The 20445-nt window shown below is 39.1% G+C and overlaps 1 protein-coding gene across 2 annotated transcripts in view; it reads left to right on the forward strand.

Moving 5' to 3' along the window:
* LOC128741926 (rab3 GTPase-activating protein catalytic subunit) overlaps positions 1-20445 on the forward strand; it is a 399345-nt gene that overhangs the window by 152454 nt on the left and 226446 nt on the right. The window lies entirely within an intron of this gene.

Consider the following 20445-nt stretch of genomic DNA (forward strand, 5'->3'; position numbering starts at 1 on the left):
GGAGTAGGGAGGTTATGATCATGACTGTCTACCGGCCAGCATAAGTTGGTATTCGTGTGCTACAGCGAAGCGTCGTCCGTAGTTTGGGATGATTGTTCTGAGACAACGCCTCCGCAGGTTCACACAGGGTACGAGTGGCAATAGTTGGCACTTATTTAGATCCTTGCTTATAAATCAGAATGGTTTACGTTCACAATTTAGCCCAGACCATAGCAAGCAACCAAGACGTGTACCATCCCCAAGGGAAACAAACGAAACTATATCTACTTTTGGTACGGTGAATTTCAAATCTTGTCAGTGAAAGCTCTCTTTCTCTCCTCTTCTAGTAGCGTGTGCATAGCTATGTATATGGTACCTACATACAACATTGTACCAGGCGCAGCTTGGCTCGTACTTGTACGTACGAATGTTTGCACGTGGCCGGAGGCTACTTCAAGTGTTGTCCCTAAACGGAACACGAAGTGTAACAACTTAATGACGTCGTTAAGTGTTTACATTTGCTCCGAGAATAAATGGTATGGAACGAACAATATCTGTTTCGCCACCACACCGCACGCCCAATGCAAGTAATGGGAAACTTTTGCCACAACATGTATATTGTCCTGTGTGCGGGGTGAACTTTTTCTGGGTTAAGGTTTACTGGAGATAATGCTGCGCCTATCAAATGCAGATAATTTATTGCTGTGTTATTTCTGTGAATACTTTAGATTTCTTCTAACATCCGTCAGATAAAGTTGAATAGAGATTTGTGGAACACTTCTTAGTATAAGGTTCAGACTTCAATATCAGGAATATTGTATGAGAAAAGATTTGTTTAAAAATCAAAATATGTTTTATATGAAAACTTGTTACTGCTAATACGTTTATAAAAATCAAAATGATTGAGTTCTAGACAGGACCGCATCGCCGTTGACGTAGGACGTCAGACATATTTTTGTTTTAAAAGCTTGAAATCTTCCTGAAAATGTAATGGCTCTGAAAAGGACTATTTTGGTTTAAATATAAAGGTGTTCATGTTTCGGATTGGTTATCGCACTAGGCCGGAAAGATGTTAATGGATGGACGATTAGCTATTTAAAAAAATCAGAGGGATTGTATACAAGACACGATCGCATAGGTAACGCAGGACTGCGTAAGTCTCTTTGTAGCGACAGTAGTATGTATCCGTGCATGTAATAATACGATTCTTCATGTATAAATGGTACATGCGTTGTATCGTAACATTTATCAAAGTACATAGTATCATTGTATACGTTCAATCCTCAATTGATTGGAACTATTTCGTATGTGTATAGCGACATAGCGACCTAGTAGAGTTGGGGCACTAGTTCTTAAGTTTGTTTCTATTTTACACCGTGCCAGCACCATATTCAAAGTATTTATAGCGTACTCTCACTTCAAACTGGGTGGTGAGCAGAGAGCGCTCTGGATGCACCGCCCAATGTGAACTGGAACCAATCGATTTGTGTAAATATCTTTGAAATCTATTAACAATTAACTGAATTTTAAGCAAGAAAATACGTTTCCACTTTGATGACGTTATTTCCAACAACCAATCACGAAGCGTAGATTTCTAGATGGACAAGACTTCATTATTTCCAATTTTTCAATAATGCGCATTAAAAAATTAATAGTTTTCTTTATTCGCTTGGATGCGTAGAAGATTTTCCAATCGATTGGTGCAAAAATATTTAAAATCGATCGGGAAACCGCCAAGCTATTAGCGCTCAAAATCTTTCATTTTTCGAGACGCTCTCATTTTTCGATTTTTTGGAATGACACCCTATCCGAAACCTTGCCGTAAGACGTAGTCCTACGTCAAAAAAAAACCGGCGACGTTTCCTACGATGATATTAGGCCACTTCCAAAGTTTCGTACATGCCGCGATGAAAACGATTTTGCTGCTGAATCGCCAATCCCAAGTAACAATTCTAAATGTTATTACGTTCCTCCCATGGTTTTCATGACCAATTTCATAAGACCGCTAATAAAACTATGAGCTACACCAGAACTCCCGGATGACCGCTATAAAACTGCTGTAAAACTGTCGACAAAGGACCCACCTCAGAAGGTCTTCATAACCTCGTTAAGAATCAGGTTATAAGTAGTCCTAGCACACTCTGAAGAAAGCAGCAATAGAACCGATTTTTCTTTTCGCTGCTTGACAGCAATGGCCATATTTAAAGAGAACCATTTTGCTACAAAGGTATGAAGCATACAACTGGCTCTGATAAAAAGCTAAATCAGTCCGCCAGCTTTATTTACTTAAAAATACTTCCATGAGCAGAAGAATTAAAATTTTATTGTCAGATCGTTCTAATCGATTTAGTTATAGCGACCATAATAAAACATTCAATAAAATAAGTAGGCGCCATCTCTTCCTTTTCATATGCTAGTCCAGCAGAAAACAACCCTCAGTAGTCAGTAGTCTCTGTTGGTTTGCAGCATATGCGTGTCAAATTTTATACTGCCTATTGATATGATAAGTAAATAAAATCAACGCGCCATCGAAATTCTGCAATTCTCTAAAACTGATTGTAAACAGGCGAGCTAAAACAAAATGCTAGGATATGTCAATATAACCTCGCATAAAAAACTGATTTCGGTGTTCAACTCTAATATACTTCATAATCTATACCTATAAAAAAGGATTTCTGTCTGTCTGTCTGTCTGTCTGTCTGTCTGTCTGTCTGTCTGTCTGTCTGTCCGTATGTTCCTTACAGAATCGAAAACTACTGAACCAATCGGCGTGAAAATTAGTATGTAGAGGTTTTTGGGGCCAGGAAAGGTTTTAGTGATGGTTAGAGACCCCTCCCCCCACTAAGAGGGGGGGCTCCCATACAAATGAACCACAAATTTCTGCATAACTCGAGAACTAATCAAGCAAATAGAACAAAATTTGGCATGTGGGTGTTTTCGGTGACAAGAATTTATTCTATGGTAAATTGAGACCCCTCCCCTCTTTATAAAGGGAATTATAACTCCTCTCCCCTTTAAGAGGAGGGGCTTCCATACAAATTTCCTCATAACTCGAGAACTAATCAAGCAAATGGAACCAAATTTGGCATGTGAAGGTTTTCGAGGACAAAAAAATTTTCTATGGTGAATTAGGACCCCTCCCCACTTTAAGAGGGGGGGCTCCTGCACAAGTGAAATACAAATTTCCTCATAACTCGAGAACTAATCAAGCAAATGGAACAAAATTTGGCATGTGGGGGTTTTCGGTGACAAGAATTTATTCTATGGTAAATTGAGACCACTCCCCTTTTTATAAGGGGAACTATAACTCCTCTCCCCTTTAAGAGGGGGGCTTCCATACAAATTTCCTCATAACTCGAGAACTAATCAAGCAAATGGAACCAAATTTGGCATGTGAAGGTTTTCGAGGACAAGAAAATTTTCTATGGTGAATTAGGACCCTTCCCCACTTTAAGAGGGAGGGCTCCTATACAAACGAAATACAAATTTCCTCATAACTCTAGAACTAATCAAGCAAATGGAACCAAATTTGGCATGTGGAGGTTTTTGGAGGCAAAAATATTTTCTATGGTGAATTAGGACCCCTCCCCACTTTAAGAGGGGGGCTGCTACACAAATGAAATACAAATTTCCTCATAATTCGAAAAATAATCAAGCAAATGGAACCAAATTTAGCATGTGAGTGTTTTTGTAGGCAAGAATATTTTCTATGGTGAATTAGGACCCCTCTCCACTTTAGAGGGGGGGGGGTTCCTATACAAATGAAAAACAAATTTCCTCATAACTCGAGAACTAAACAAGCAAATGGAACCAAATTTGACATGTAGCTGGTTTTGGAGACAAGTTTTTTTCTATGGTGAATTGAGGCCCTTCTCCTGTTTAGAAAGCGAGTTATGACCCATCTTCCCTTTAAGAGGGTGTGCTTCCATACAAATGAAATGCAAATTTCCTCATAACTCGAGAACTATTCAAGCAAGTGGAACCAAATTTGGCATGTGGGAGTTTTAGATGGCAGAAAGTTTTTCTATGGTGAATTACGACCCCTTCCCTTTTTAAGAGGGGGGGCTCCCATACAAATGAAATACAAATTTCCTTATAATTTGAGTACTAATCATCCAATGGAATCAAATTTAGCATGTAGGAGATTTTTGAGTCTTGAATTTATTTTATGATAGTTAGAGACCTCTCACCCCTGTGGTAGGGGGATATGGACTCTCATACAAATAAAACAGAAATTTTTGCGAAACTCAAAAACTAATCGAACTCGAGAAATTCGAGACTCTTCCATAAAACATTAGCCAATAACAAGACCAGAAAAACTATCTATATTAACACTAGATCATTCAGGACGAGACGGCCGTCACTACTGTCTAGTTTTATTTATTTTCCTAGGTCTACCTGGGTTTCCTGGAACGAGCGACAGCGAGTAAGGACAGGATCGCGCAATGGTACTTTCCACAAAAAAGTTTTCCGTGAAATGGTACATTCCGTTTAAGGTTTTTCGCAAAATGATATTCGGCGTAATGTTGTATAATCATGGCGAATATTACTATCCGCTTTCTGGCTATGCAATGAGGGGACAGGGGAGTTGTTTTCTACTTTACTGTGAGGAAAAATTGCCAATTTGTATATTAAACTACCCATTCCAGGTAACTAATAAACCTTAACGTAAGCAGCAAATCAGCGTATCTGGCATTTTATACTGCACGTTGTTGTGTATTAGCTTTTTGACTGCATAGGTGTTGTAAATTGGCATCCAAAATTGTATTCAAATTCTAGCTGTATATTTTGCCAAAATAGCATTTAAGTAGCATTTAAGGCGACTTAAATGGTAATTGGCCTATATTAGAATAGCATTGGTGATGCTTATTGGTTACCTGGGATGCTTTCATAGTTACGTAACTGCCAAAATGAATCATCTAAGGTTGAACCCCTCAGAAACTTGCAAAACTCGAGATTGTGACAAAGATCATCCGAGATTCATGATTTATGTACACCACAGGTTATTTGTGGCAATACGAAGTTTGTCGGGTCAGCTAGTCTATATATGTCTATCTTATTATGGTTAGAGATCCCTCCCCCCACTAAGAGGGGGGGTCCCATACAAATCTATACCATTTAAAATGGAATTCTGTCTGTCTGCCCGTATGTTCCTTATAGAATCGGAAACTACTGAACCGATCGGCGTGAAAATTTGCATGTAGGGGGCTTTGGGGCCGGAGAAGGTTCTTATGATGGTTAGAAACTTCTCCCCCCACTAAGAAGGGGGCTGCCATTCAAATGAAACACAAATTTCTGTCTGTTTGTCCGTATGTTCTGTATAGAATCAAAAACTACTGAACCAATCGGAGTGAAATTTTGCATTTAGGGGTTTTTGAGGCCGGGGAAGGTTCTTATGATGGTTAGAGACCTCTCCTCTCACTAAAAGGGGGGCTCCCATACAAATGAAATATAAATTTCTGCAAAACTCGAGAACTAATCAAGCAAATTGAACCAAATTCGGCATGTAAAGGTTTTTGGAGGCAAGGATTATTCTATGGTGAATTAGGACCCCTCCCCTCTTTAGGAGGGAGGGCTCCTATACAAATGAAATACAAATTTCCTCTTATATCGACAACTAATCAAGCAAATAGAACCAAATTTGTGGGCATGTGGGGGTTCTTGGAGACAAGAGTTTTTTTTTGATGAATTAGGACCCCTCCCCTCTTTAGGAGCAAATCAAGCAAATAAAACCAAAATTGGCATGTGGGGGTTTTTGGAGACAAGAATTTTTTTGATGAATTAGGACCCCTCCCTTGTTTAGGAGGGAGAGCTTCCATACAAATGAAATACCAATTTCCTCTTATCTCGAGAACTAATCAAGCGTATGAAACCAAATTTGGCATCTGAGGGATTTTGGAGGCATGAATTGGTTTTATGATGGTTTGAGACCCCTCACTCCTGTAGTAGGGGGATAAGGACTCTCATACAAATCAAACAGAAATGTTTGCGTAACTTAAAAACTAATGGAACTCGAGAAATTTTAGACTTAAAACACTGGTCAATAGCAAGACCACCAAATACTACCTACAGTAACACTAGATGATTCAGGGTTAGACAGCCGAACTCCGCGAGTGTCGTCGGCGGCCCGCCATCGGAAGCCCCCCACAGAAATCACCTCTGTCTAGGTTTATTTGTTTTCCTAGCTCTACTAACTTTTTATACTTTTCTTCAGTGGGGTCCGAACGAGCGGTAGCGAGTAAAGAGATCCGCTTTGTTTTATCTGGCTAAGCAATGGAGGGAGTTGTTTTCTGCTTTATTTTGAGGAAAAATTCCAAATTTATGTATTAAAATACCCATGCTTTCATAGCTACGTAACTATCAAAATGAATCATCTAAGGTGGAGCTCCTCGAATAACTTGCAAAACTCGCGCTTGTGACAAGGGTCATCCGAGGTACACGATTTATGTACAACACAGTTTAATTTGTGGCAATACGAAGTTTGTCAGATCAGCTAGTAGCAAATCATAATAAATCTGATTGGTCAGGGTGTTACCATTTTATTAGCTCTGTACAACAAACAAGATTTTTTGGCGGTTTGACAAGCAACTATAATGAGATCAATTTTGATTGGTGCGCCATATTGTATTGCTACGCCACACGTATGGTAAGTTCATTAGCGACGTAATGCAGCCAACTAGTTTTATCGTGATAATACAAGTAACCGCAAATAAATTTGCTAGAACGTAGTAAGTATAAAGTTATGTAAAAAACCAGAAGGGTTGTACTACATACACCTCTGCATAGTTGGCGTAGTACTACACTCAAAATATATTTCACGTTGAAGTTACCTGAAAAGTTATGTGAATATTTTCCACCCAGTTTTTCCTGTACTATTTACGTGATTTTCAGGTAGTTCGCACGCATACTAATGCGTTATCGTGAAAATCAGATAGATGTTATTATTTTGTCCAATAACAATCACCTGAAAGTCACGTAAATCCCTGTAGAGAAATTTACGTGATTTTTCACGTGGAAAGGACGTGTGGATTATTTTGAGTGTACGTATGGCAGGTTTCTTGCAATGAAACCTTGAATATTGAAAAAAAATAACATCATACATGTTGATCTATGTGTAGCCATAATAACGTAAAGTGAGATATATCAAAATAGAAATCTCCTTCGCGAACCAGCCGCAGGCTGAAAACCTCTCTAATATAGAATTAAAAAAAAAAATCTCCCTCGCGTCTTAATCTCTACTAAAAAAATTGAAGTTTATATCTCCGAAATAATATGTTATGTTTTGTGATAATGTCCGCACTGACAATGATCAAAAAGCTAGATTGTCGTTCAGAGGTTATTTAATTCTGTTCCATGCCGTCCGACCATGGTCTCTCCTGTCTGTTTCCTTATTCCTGAGTTGCGACTGCAACCGTCAAAGCACGAAAATTGATTCACATTAGCCACTCCGTGAGTGCATATGTCGCTTGTTTGCAGTGTTTCATAACAAGCAAAAACGCAATCGAAAATGATGCTCGTGAAATGGATTTTTAAACGACGATATTTTAGGTCCTATTACTACTGGTGGCGTCCAAGCTTAGGATGGAAGAGGAATGTTGAACTGAGCAGCTCGAAAGTAGACCAGCGAATGAATAACTTTAAAGGGTCTAAAAGACGGGGCTATACAAACGCCGTAAGTTTCTTTTTCTTAAGGCTTTAAAAAGCCCAAGGTCTGTAGTCAAATGCATATTTATTTATTGATTATGGCCAAAATACACTGAAAGATCGCTATCTTGGGTCACTCGTCATTTTTAAAAGAGTATATGCGAAGCTGAAAGTTAATTAATGTTACAACTATCAAACTATCCATGAAACTATCTATTTTAAAACAGTTGGTTGATAACAAAAACATTAATTGTGTTGTGGGTTTTTTATTAAATTAATGGAAATTAAAATTTAATTTGACTCTATCGAAATCGATCTAGATTATTTAACGTTAGATAGAAATAATTTACAAACTAGTATGTAAGTATAATGAGTTACTTTAATGAGACTAGCCCGTTCTTCCCGATCTTGGTGAAGAGTTTAGGTTTTTTTGCCTCTAATGATTATACAGCATCTTCCATCAAACATCACACTGGAAGTGCAACAGCCATAAACTTTATCAATCAACAAACGCGAACATACGGCGGCGGTGGATACAATATGTCTAGTTGTCGATGGGCTGTTGCGGTGCGACCGGTGCGAGGCCTTCCCGTACAGAACCAATACAGTTCCCACGACAAACTGAATCAACACCGTAAACTAGGCGTAGAAACTACGGCCACTAACGAGAATCGCGTAAAACAATCTGTGTACCCGCAAATGCTCGTATGTAATAATAGTTTACTCCCGTTGGTTGGTGGATAAGTGGATAAGTGGCCTAGAGATTGCCGCCGAGATTCATTGTCGAGCGACGACGTTCGTTGCGTTAGTAGCGGTGCGGCACGATGCGGCGGGACTATTTTGCAGGCCGGAATATCAGGAATGGAAGACCATCATAGTGTAAACAGTTCTCTCTAGTTGATGCTAAGCCAGACCCGAGAAAGAGTGAACTTCATCCTGTGATAGTGATGTTTCGTTACGGGGCGTACTGTTTACAACTTTTGATTATATTGGAAACGCGTTGGGGATCCATCGGCAACGTAGAAGACAAGACTGCCTTTGTTTACGCGTGGACCAAGAGTGAAGCTACGAGTTGTGGGAAATTTTGCTAGTAGCTGGCTAGGTCGTTACTCAAAAGCTGGCCAACAATTGGCGACGTCACTTTGATTGATAACTGGCCTTCATTGCAATCAGCAGATTATGGGATTCTGCCAAGCATTGTCGAGGGCATGGTAGTAAGGTAGTTGATAAGTTGGTGGTCCATGAAATCAACTAAAGGTTATCCGCTATGGAACACTTGAGGCTAGCTGGCTGGCTGGTTGGCATCAAGGATAGCGTTCGCGATGATCTGGTTGAAAGTAATAAAAGCAGAACACATGTAATCACACTTAAGCTATCATGGTGTAATATAGCGTTAACTCATGAGATATGGGATAGAACAAAACATCATATGGTGCGGACATACATAACGATAATAGTAACTCTTGTTTAATTTAATTAAGCTCTAAGTTAATTTAATTTATATCCGCAAGTAGAAAGTAGGTTCCTGCTGTGTGAGCACACATTTATCCCGAACAAGCGAGGAATGCCTTTATTCCGCAATGCACACAAGCGATTTTAGCTGTTCTTGATACATACAGCGTCAGGCTCGGTAAGAGGTTCAGTGTCTCAGTGGTAGTAGCTATGTCTATCTAATCACTGTAAATTCACAATTGAAAGCCACAGTCAAAAAACATAATTTTACAGTGAATGATTGCCTCTACTTTGTGGTTGAATTTAGATGAACAGAAGCATGTTTCATACATGTATTTTACAATAACTAAATAGCCTCAATTGGTAAATGCATAAACTTAATTGCCGTTAAAAGTGTTCAGCATAATCGAACCACTACGCATAAGTTCTCACAATCGACTCATAAAATAAAAAGTGCAAATATTTGCATGAATGCAAAATAGCATAAATCACTGCTATTTATCAAAATAATTACTATCATAGTCATAACCCCGAGCGTATAATTTTTCAAAAGAAACAAAAAGCAGCATGACCCCAACTTGAAAAAGTGGGTCTCACAAAACGGCATCGATCTCGGCGGTCGGTCGGCCGGCATGTGTGTTGTACGGATAACACACCGACCGTGCCGCGGCATTCTACTTGCCAAGAAGAGATGGAGATGGAAAAAGAAACACATTTGATTAGCACCTTTAATCGAAATCGCTTCGGGCTTCCATCGATGTTCAATATCGCCGCCTCCGGGTGTCCGGGCCGACCGGCCACTCCGCGCCGCACCTAACCGGGCCAATGCAATGGCAGGTTGTTACTGCGGGCGGCGTCTCTCTAGTGTAGTGTTGCTGTGCACCGCTTCTTGTGCCACACAGCGAACGAGCTGGAAACTGTACTCTTTAACAGTAAAACAGTAATCAACGAATGCCGCCGACCGATGTGTATCACTACTCATTTATGTAGATCATTCCGCCCGCGTCTAGTTGGCTCAACAAGAGGGGTCAAAAAGTAACCGGTACGATGAGATTGAAAGTTTGGGGGTCAATAGGTGGCGTGGGTTTTATGTGCTCATTACCGACACAGAAAATATCGTTCAAATACTAGGCCTGCACCGAAAATGTTGTGTACGGAAAAAGCATTATTATGATGCAGTGCATCAATCTACTCTATTTTAGATACATGTGAAATTGAGTGGACAAGATGAAAAGAAGGTGTTTTCACGTAGTGATGCACGTTAATGTTTGTTGCATAAATGATTCTAGAAATGTTTTGAATTTTTGTGATTAAAAAATTAATCCAAATATAAATAGGTATCACTCGTTTTTGTATGTTGATCCATATATATTTTATACTAGCTGACCCGACAAACTTCGTATTGCCACAAATTAACCTGTGTTGTACATAAATCATGAATCTCGGATGATCTTTGTCACAATCTCGAGTTTTGCAAGCCTCCCAGTGGGCGGCGCTTCCGACGGCGGGTCACCGGCAACACTCGCGACCGTCTCGTCCTGAATGATCTAGTGTTACTATAGATAGTTTTTGTGGTCTTGTATTGACTAATGTTTTATGGAAGAGTCTCTAATTTCTCGAGTTCGATTAGTTTTTGAGTTTCGCAAAAATTTCTGTTTTATTTGTATGAGAGTCCATATCCCCCTACCACAGGGGTAAGAGGTCTCTAACTATCGTAAAATAAATTCAAGACTCCAAAAACACCCACGTGCCAAATTTGGTTCCATTTGCTTGATTAGTTCTCGAGTTATGAGGAAATTTGTATTTCGTTTGTATAGGAGCCCCTCCTCTTAAAGTTGGGAGGGGTCCTAATTCACCATAGAAAATATTCTTGCCCTCGAAAACTTTCACATGCCAAATTTGGTTTCATTTGCTTGATTAGCTCTCGAGTTATGAGGAAATTTATATTTCATTTGTATAGGAGCCCCCCTCCTAAAGTGAGGAGGGGTCCCAGTTCATCATAGAAAAAATTCTTGTCTCCAAAAACACCCACTTGTCAAATTTGGTTCCATTTGCTTGATTAGTTCTCGAGTTATGAGGAAATTTGTATTTCGTTTGTATAGGAGCCCCCCCACCTCTTAAAGTGGGGAGGGGTTCTAATTCACCATAGAAAATATTCATGCCCTAGAAAACTTTCACATGCCAAATTTGGTTCCATTTGCTTGATTAATTCTCAAGTTATGAGGAAATTTGCATTTCATTTGTATAGGAGCCCCCCTTCCTAAAGTGGGGAGGGGTCCCAATTCATCATAGAAAAGAATTTTGTCTCCAAAAACACCCACGTGCCAAATTTTGTTCCATTTGCTTGATTAGTTCTCGAGTTATGAGGAAATTTGTATTTCGTTTGTATAGGAGCCCCCCCTCTTAAAGTGGGGAGGGGTCCTTATTTACCATAGAAAATATTCTTGCCCTCGAAAACTTTCATATGTCAAATTTTGTTCCATTTGCTTGATTAGTTCTTCAGTTATGGGGAAATTTGTATTTCATGTGTATAGGATCCCCCCCCTCCTAAAACGGGGAGGGGTCCCAATTCATCATAGAAAAAATGTTTGTCTCCAAAAACACCCACATGCCAAATTTGGTTCCGTTTGCTTAATTACTTCTCGAGTTATGAGGAAAATTGTGTTTCGTTTGTATAGGAGCCCCCCCTCTTAAAGTGGGGAGGAGTCCTAATTTACTATAGAAAATATTCTCGCCCTCGAAAACCTTCACATGCTAAATTTGGTTCCATTTGCTTGATTAGTTCTCGAGTTATGAGGAAATTTGTATGGAAGCCCCCCCCCCCCTTTTAAAGAGGAGAGGAGTTATAATTCCCCTTATAAAGAGGGGAGGGGTCTCAATTTACCATAGAATAAATTCTTGTCACCGAAAACACCCACATGCCAAATTTTGTTCTATTTGCTTGATTAGTTGTCGAGTTATGCAGAAATTTGTGTTTCATTTGTATGGGAGCCCCCCCTCTTAGTGGAGGAAGGGGTTTCTAACCATCACTAAAACCTTTCCTGGCCCCAAAAAACCTCTACATGCATATTTTCATGCCGATTGGTTCAGTAGTTTTCGATTCTATGAGGAACATACGGACAGACAGACAGACAGAAATCCTTCTTTATAGGTATAGATTTGGCCATTAACCTTTACAACTCGGATATCAGTCATTTAGCATTAGAAAAATTCTCAACGTTTGCATACAATTTAGGGTTGTCAGCAAACGAGAGTTTGTAAGCGGGAAGTTGACGTCAGTAACGTGTACGTAAAATATTAGAGGACCGAGATAACTGCCTTGTGGAATACCGAGATAACTGGCATTTGAGTACATTGTCGGCCGTTCAAACCGCCCGTTTTGTCAAAAGTTCAGTATACTGTTTGCTCGATAAACTACGATAATGGGGGACACAATTTTAAACTATACGACTGCAATACGGAAAATAGTGCCAAAATTATTAGAACCGGAAGAGCTGATAAGAGTCCCTTCTATTGTAGAGTTCGTCGTTGCCGAATATCTAGAAGAAATGGCAAATGTGCAACAAATAATGTAAAATGTTCGGATGCCATTTGATTTAGTTCACGCACAGGTGCAGAACGCGTTATCAGTCGACCAGAGCCTGTAGGTACTGCATTTATGCAGGGCCAGCCTATGCCCCATGATGACCACATATGGGATTTGAAGGATATGCCAAAGCGGGGGCGAGCAATATTGCTGCTACTGCAGAATCAAGCACAACAGTAGCAACAACACCCAGAGCAGCAAGACCCACCAAAGCAGCAAAATCCACCACAGCAGAAGAAGGGGCATGCTTCTCAAGAACCAGATGTAAATTTGGCACGAAAAGATAAAAACCAAAGGTCTAAATGATTTTTTACACACATACACACCCATATTCTGTATTTCGAACGAGCTGAAATATTTCGATCGACTTGCAAATATATCGTTCGAGTTGTTTTTTCATATGAAGATCTTTCGTTCGAACCGCTGTTTTTTCGAACGAAATGTCAGTTTCGAACGAAACATAAACCCGTTCGAAATACAGAATAGGGGTGACAATCTCCCTGTCCCAACATACTATATTGATGTCTTTGCTTGAGAAATACGGCAGAAAAAGTGACTCTTCGTTGTCCACCAAAGTTTCTTACAACCACGACTAAAGCTAGACTAATTTGATGTCTATGTTAGGGAATTGTGACAGAAAGAATGACAAAAGTTCTTTGTCCCAACAGATCACAAATTCCTGACGTCGATACGATTAAACCTAAGCGAATTCGATATCTGTGTTGGAAAAATGCGCTACAGCTGTAGTGTTCGGTTGTTAAATAGGGTATGTTGTTACATCGTCGTAATTGCCTATTCCCGTCCTATCCAACACAAATTATTAAAAATATCAGCATTTTTTTGACACACAATGCAAAACTAGTTATTCCCTAAAATTTTAGTTGATGAAGAAGACAATGTCGACTAATCGTTTTAATTTCCGTCATTCATAAATGAAAATAACTCACGCAAGGCATTGTCGTTATTCTGCAGCCAGAAAAACTTGCCTGACCTGCAGAAATTTTGTAGAATAACATTTGTCATGCCCTCCTACACAAATACATGCGCGCTAGCTTCGTAAACATTGTTGTGATTTTTAGTTCAGACGATGAAAAATTTTGATGGACGGATATTAAAACGGTACGACGAATTTTAGAAATAAAGTCAGTTGCGTAATTTCAATAATATGCTTTAATAGTCGCTTTTCAGTGAGTTCAAAGTTCACGGATCGGAAGGTAAGTGTGTTTTAGTCAAATCAGCACAAGAACTTTTGGAGTATTCATTAAATCCATCCAGCAAATGATAAAAATTAGAATGGCTTTACTTATTACGACGGCCGACGGAAATTAGAAAAAGACCCCAATTCTAAATGTATGCGCAGCGCAAGTTTGCCATTTCATTGGAAGATTTGGGGCAAGGATGTGCCGCTAGTAAAAAGGGATCGAAGTGGTATAATGTCTTCAACGTGGAGGAAGGGTTGGTAATAAAAAAAAAGTATGCAGGTCTGTACCTAGGGGAACGAACGAGGGGCAATGCTTGACAATTTAAAAATTTCCAGCAGTTTGTTGCACAAATTTATAATTTACTGTACACTGGAGTTGCTTTTTACGCGAATTCCGGAATTCATGCGGTTTTCTTTACGCGAATTTTGGAATTTACGCAGTTTTTAAGCGGTTTTGATTTACGCTGAACGTATCTTTCGCGTAAAAAGTGACTTGAGTGTATTATAATAAATGCCCTAAAGCATTTATATACATTTGAAGTTAAGTTTAAATATCCTACATATCTGTACTCTTTATATCATTTTTATCAGTTTGTTTGAGTTTATAGTTCCACCAAGAGTTAACGGGAAACTAGTAGTCATTAGCTTTTCGTCGGAGAGCCCAATTTTGGAAGCAGTTTTTGGGGCCAAAAGCTGGGTTCTGTTTATAGAATTGTATTCGCTGCATTCTTCTTGCCGTTCTGAACACAGTGAATATATTTTCTTGAGCGAAATTTTTGTTTCAAACAAAAACACTGCTTTTGAAATTTACAATATCGATGACAACTAATTTCACCTTAAATCACCAGGCCACGATTACACATCTTCTAAAATGATTGCCGATGATATCGCATTTTGAAAATTTTTGAATGACTTGAACCGCCCAATTAGCTTCGAGGTACGATGCTGGTCTAACAAGCCAGTCGTCATATGTTCGACTCTCGGTTAGATGGTGCTGCTAGATAGAGTCAGTTGTTTCACTAGCCCTTAACTGTCCTGTACTCTAATAGCCGGCTGTGAAGTCTGTCGATAAAGAAGAGTCAAGTCATACAAACAGGTTTAAGCCCAAGGCTTTGCTTTTTTGCATAACTTGTAGCACTAGTCAACTTCAAGTTCTGGGTTATCGTTTACAACACTGATGTGCATTCGTCAATTTCTACGAAACTGTTGATAGCACCATTCATTCTAATAGATTGATTTGAAGTTGAATTGTCTTACAACAAACATGTGGACAGCCAGTTAAAATATCAATTAGCTAACGTCCTCTGCAGCTTACTAGTTCTTTTCGACACCCTACTTCACAGTTATTTGCATACTTGACAGAAATACAATTGAAACTATCTAATGAATTGCTAGCAACTAACTGACGTAAAGCAGTAAATGAAACGCTTAAAAACTATTCTTGGATAAGACAGTCACTAATTTTCCTCGCTTTGAGAATTGTTGCTGCGTCACGTCACATGCTCGATAGTCAATTGGTAATGCTCGCATTTTTAGACTCCCTTGCCTAGTGTTCCGCTCTTTCACCTTCACGGGTTGTCCCACGCAGCTTGGGTACTATAAAGCTTTGTTTTATTACTTTTTTCTACCGTCTTCTCCGTCGATTGCGAAAACTACCGTTAAAAAATTGAGAAATATTTGGCACAACTGCCACTGAAACTATTTTTTTATTACTTGCATAATTTCCTTTGAAAATGTGAAAATAGTTTCATTCTTACTCTAATATTTCCGAAGATATGAGTAATCGAAAATAAGAGGATGTGACAAAAACGGGTCTTTTCTTGAACACCGTTGAACAAAGGAATTACTCTCATTAATCGAGGGAAGGTTGAATCGGCACCAAAAGAATTTTTGCTTTCTAACCTGAAACGAATAATCTAGCAAAATTTAGTTCAAATCCGTGAAGGCAGATTATATGGGTCTCGGACACGTGGAATGACCCCATTTGACTGTTTTTTCTGTGTATGGATATTTTAACTGCGACCAGTGTTTTGATCTATTGTCCTTAAAACTGAAAAACAGGTTTTTGCACTTCGTTGAGTTATCGAACTGCTGATTACCCGTGTCCCTGAATCCATCGTATTTTTACTACTTTTCAATGCTAATCTCGTTTCCTAGATTTAAGAGTGCTAATTATAATTTGCCGCTCAATCTAACCCCGGCGAGAGACTTCACCGTCGGTAAAGTAGAGTTTAACATAAAAGGGGGAGGGTGTATGGTTTTTATCTTTTTTCCTTAAAACTTACTACTTTGCATCTCCAATTTTGCTTCTAAAATTAGGATATGGAACTAGTTATAATTCGGACAAGAGGCTTCCATCTAACTAATCTTGCTGAAGACAAGAAACTTGCATGTCTTCAACTTGTTTAACTACGACCAATATTTATAAAGTAGTACACGTGCACCATCTGGTGAATGAATTTTGAACCTTTCACCAAGATTTTATCTACCATCGGACTAAGTTCACTTCGTATCTTGTCTATCTAATCAACTTTAGTGAGAACAAGAACGATTTACACGAGTAGAATCCAAAAATTTGAACAAAAAAGATCCATTTTTTCCAGATAAATGCCACCTGGGGACCAAATCCTGTAAAATTCAACAAATAACTTTGAAGTTATCGTACTCGCGTATATTTTTGTAGAAGAAAGCACCGTTCTAGGTGAGAAGGATTTTGTGATATAAACGCCACAAATCTGAAAAAATCCGATTTTTCCTGCTTATTTTTACTAAAACCTTTCCTTATAAATGGTCCTCCCGCCAAGTCACCGTTCATAATTTTATCATTTAGTTTATTATTTTCAATGCCAATCTCGCTTCGTAGAGCTGGAAGTGCTAGCTATTGCCATTGAACAAGAGACACATTGCGCTCTTCGAACCACTATTGCTCCGGCGATAAACTTCACTGTCGGTAAAGCAGAGTTCAACACAAAAGGGGGAGAGTGTATGGTTTTTTCCCTTTTTCTTAAAACTTGCTACTTTGCATCTCCAATTTCCCTCCTTGAACCAGGAAGTGGAGCAAATTATAATTCTCCCATGTACAAGGGGCTCCATTGTTTTTGCTGTAGGATTTGGCACGAACGAACTACTAATGTTCGACCCTACAACCACTCAATTGTTAAAGCAAACTCGATAATTTTACGGCCACTCAGCAATGAGGTTTTACTGTCCTGCCCTTTTCGTTTGCACTATCGTTTTAAATCTTTGGGAATCATGTTTAAACAGGGGTATTACAATATCTTGTCTGTAGCAATAGTTAATTTATGTCAAACTACACTTTCGTGCTTCTGTGACAAAATGATTAAATTTTATTTGCAAAGTGCTTATGCTCTAATAATACTTGGTTTTCTATGGTTTACCAAAAAACTGCTTATTTTGCGAAACGTGTCAATTTAATTAAAAACGCAAATTCATCGATCGGCATTAATTGGTTCGGGAGAGAAATTATTACCGCTTCGCAAAAGTCAAGCATCGAAAAAATCCGCCTCAACAAAACACGCGAAAACACACCGACCGGCCGAAATTAAATACCATGCTCGATAATCATTGCGAATTTCAAGTACGTTTATTATTTCCGATCCGTATTTTAATCAATACCGCAACTCAATCGAACAATATTCGCGTTCAATTTAGCAAATAAATAAACTCCATTAAGTCGTGCAGCTCTAAATACAATTCGCATTCGATTTCACTTTCAATATTGATGGATCGTACTGAAAACATTCCACCAGAGAGCCAGCGTATCGTAGCGAACGGACCAGGATAAATCATCCGAATGAAATGCCAAATCTGTCCGTAAACCCGTACCGTGCGCCCTGCACCCGGCACCCGTCTGTTTATTTACTATTCAATCAATGCCATCAATAAATGACATCAAATAGTGATAAAACCGATTCGATAGGAAGCCGCACAATAACAATCTGTGTTCCTCTAGCTACATTCCCTGGTCCCTGATTGCGCCAAGTTTTGCCACCAAAAGCGAACCTCTTAAATGATATCGCACAAAGAATTGCTCTGGATCCCCGTCTTCTGTGCCTTTCGGTTTTGATTCATAGATAGGATGAAAAACATTCAACGGCTGTGGCTGCGACTGCGTCCGCGGCATGTTGTGGTTAACCTTGTCTCCTCCAACCGTCCAACTCGGTCGGATGTCGGTCGGTCAACTTCATCTGCTCCAGCTAGCGCAAAAGTTGAGTTTGATTGATAAAGTTCGTCCATCAATCAGAATATCCCGAACAATAACGCGGCAGCTAATCTCGTTCATTTCGTTTCAGAACCGAGCGAATATTTCCTTCAGAAATTGCGGTCCGTGCGCCCGCCGCCGCCTCCCGTCGTTTATGAGTTCCTTTGCGAGGAAGAAATGCTTTTCCAATGGCAAAGCGCTACCATAACTTTTGCAGAGATTGGTTCATCTTAAGTGCAGAATAATGCTTGTATGTGACAATGTAAAGTGAGTTCATCAAATTGATTTTTGTAAAACTAAACCTTTGAAAAATTGGTTCAATTGTAATAGTTTTTACTACATTTCTGTTTGGTACAACTTGATGTTTGCTTTTACTGTCTGGAATATAGAATGATCGAAACGTAGCTACGGATTTAATAGGAACAATCTACAGAGATTACATACCAACGCCATAAAATGTTTACCGTCGGTTGGCTGAAATGTCAATTCAGTACGCATGTTTTGTCTCCAAGCAAACACGTTGCCAATCCGGCACATAGGCGATAAATTATGAAATTCAATATTAACTTTTTTATTGCTCCAATCTTATCATGCACTCGTACACACGTGCAGTTTAACCGAAACAATGTATTGAGGTGAAGTTTAGGGAAGCTCACCTCCGTGATACTGGCAAAATGCAAACGTTTTCCTAAGGGTTGAACTTCCTTGAACCTATTTTTAACGTTCCTTGTATAAACGGCAACCAACCGATTGAAGATTGACCATAGATATGTCATTTTATAGAAGGCAATATAGACTAAATCGGAAAAGTCACTATTTTGAATCACCCTAATAACTTTATATGTCCTTACTAACTTACGCTGGTGTATCTTCAGCTGGGGCGGTCCATCCTGTGACTATCGAGAAACCTACGGAAACGTGTCACTTGTTCCTATCCTTCAAAAAAAAACCCCTGGAACGGTCGTTGCTCGTAAAAACAACCCCGTACCCGGACCACAACATCATATAGGGCCATAAGATGGGGACGCACATAATCTCGATAAGAAAGTGTAAATCACAACACGCCTTTTTCGAAAACCCATCCAGCTTAGTAATAGTTGGTGTTCCGTTCCTCCGTAAGGAAGCATTTCCCCGGGGGAATGCAGAAGAAGAAAGCGGACAGCAGTTTTGTGTAGAAGGAACAACACTTTACGAGCTGACGATTTATATCCGAAACGAGAAAGTGGCGAGTTGTGGGGAATCGACCGAGCCCCCGATTGTTGTGTTGGTCGCTTTCTGCATGCTCACTGGATCAGAAACTAATCTACACGTGAAATATGAAGAGATTCAGACTTATTGTTGGTTAGATATTACACAATTGCATATTAATTGAGTCATTATGGTGGCGTTGGTGGAATATTGCTGTACAGGCACTTCATTAATTATATCCTGCCGGATACGATTCTTGCGTAACATGAGCTCGGCCGCTAGGTAAAGTGAGTTTCATGCTGTGTGTACAAGTTAATGAAAACTAGATTAGTCCAATTCAGGCTGATTGAGTGTTATCCCGAGCTGGCTGGAATGTTGCTCTACGCAGTTGATAAATTACCCAGAATATAAATAACAATTTTAGACGATAAGATAGACCAGAACAACAGGTGGTGAACAAATTTATGAGATCAAAAACAATTACCTTAGTTCATGAGGTATAAACAATTATTAAATGATTTTAGTCTAGCAACTCAATCAATCACTGTTGAATCACTTTGGCCTTCCGTGTAACTCGGGGATCCATCACAAGTGCTGGTTGCAATCAGAATTTCAAGCTGATCAATTAGCAATATGTATATATTGGCATTCCAAATGTAAAATACATACCATTCAGCAGAACAGAGAATCTCCCAGTTTGCTGCTTCTGCTTTTCAGTGTGTATTTTTGGTTGAATGAATTCGAATAATAGAGAGTATGCTGAACAAAACCGAAAGGTTTTGATTCATGTCTTCCCTGCAATCCAATTATAAGCTTTGAATAGTGCCGATGGATCGGGATGGATGCCAAATAGGAAGAAAATTTGGATCGAACGAACCATTCTGTTATTAATTCTAGCTCGATTTGCAGTTATACATTTACCTATTCCATTTTTAATCGTTGTAGAGTAAAGCGTTTCGAAATTCAAACTATAGTAAATATTCCGTTGCTCATGAAATAAAAAATTGACAAAACAAGCATAGAACTTTCACGAGATATTAAATAGTACATTTTATGTCTACCTATTAGTCTCAATCAGTTACATTAGAATCAACTGATTTGGATTTTTTTAGCTATTGAACGAAATACAAGGCAGTAATTTAGGACCCCTATTATTCACTATCTAGAGATTTA

This window comes from Sabethes cyaneus, chromosome 3, assembly GCF_943734655.1.
Source record: "Sabethes cyaneus chromosome 3, idSabCyanKW18_F2, whole genome shotgun sequence".
Taxonomy (NCBI): Eukaryota; Metazoa; Arthropoda; class Insecta; order Diptera; family Culicidae; genus Sabethes; species Sabethes cyaneus.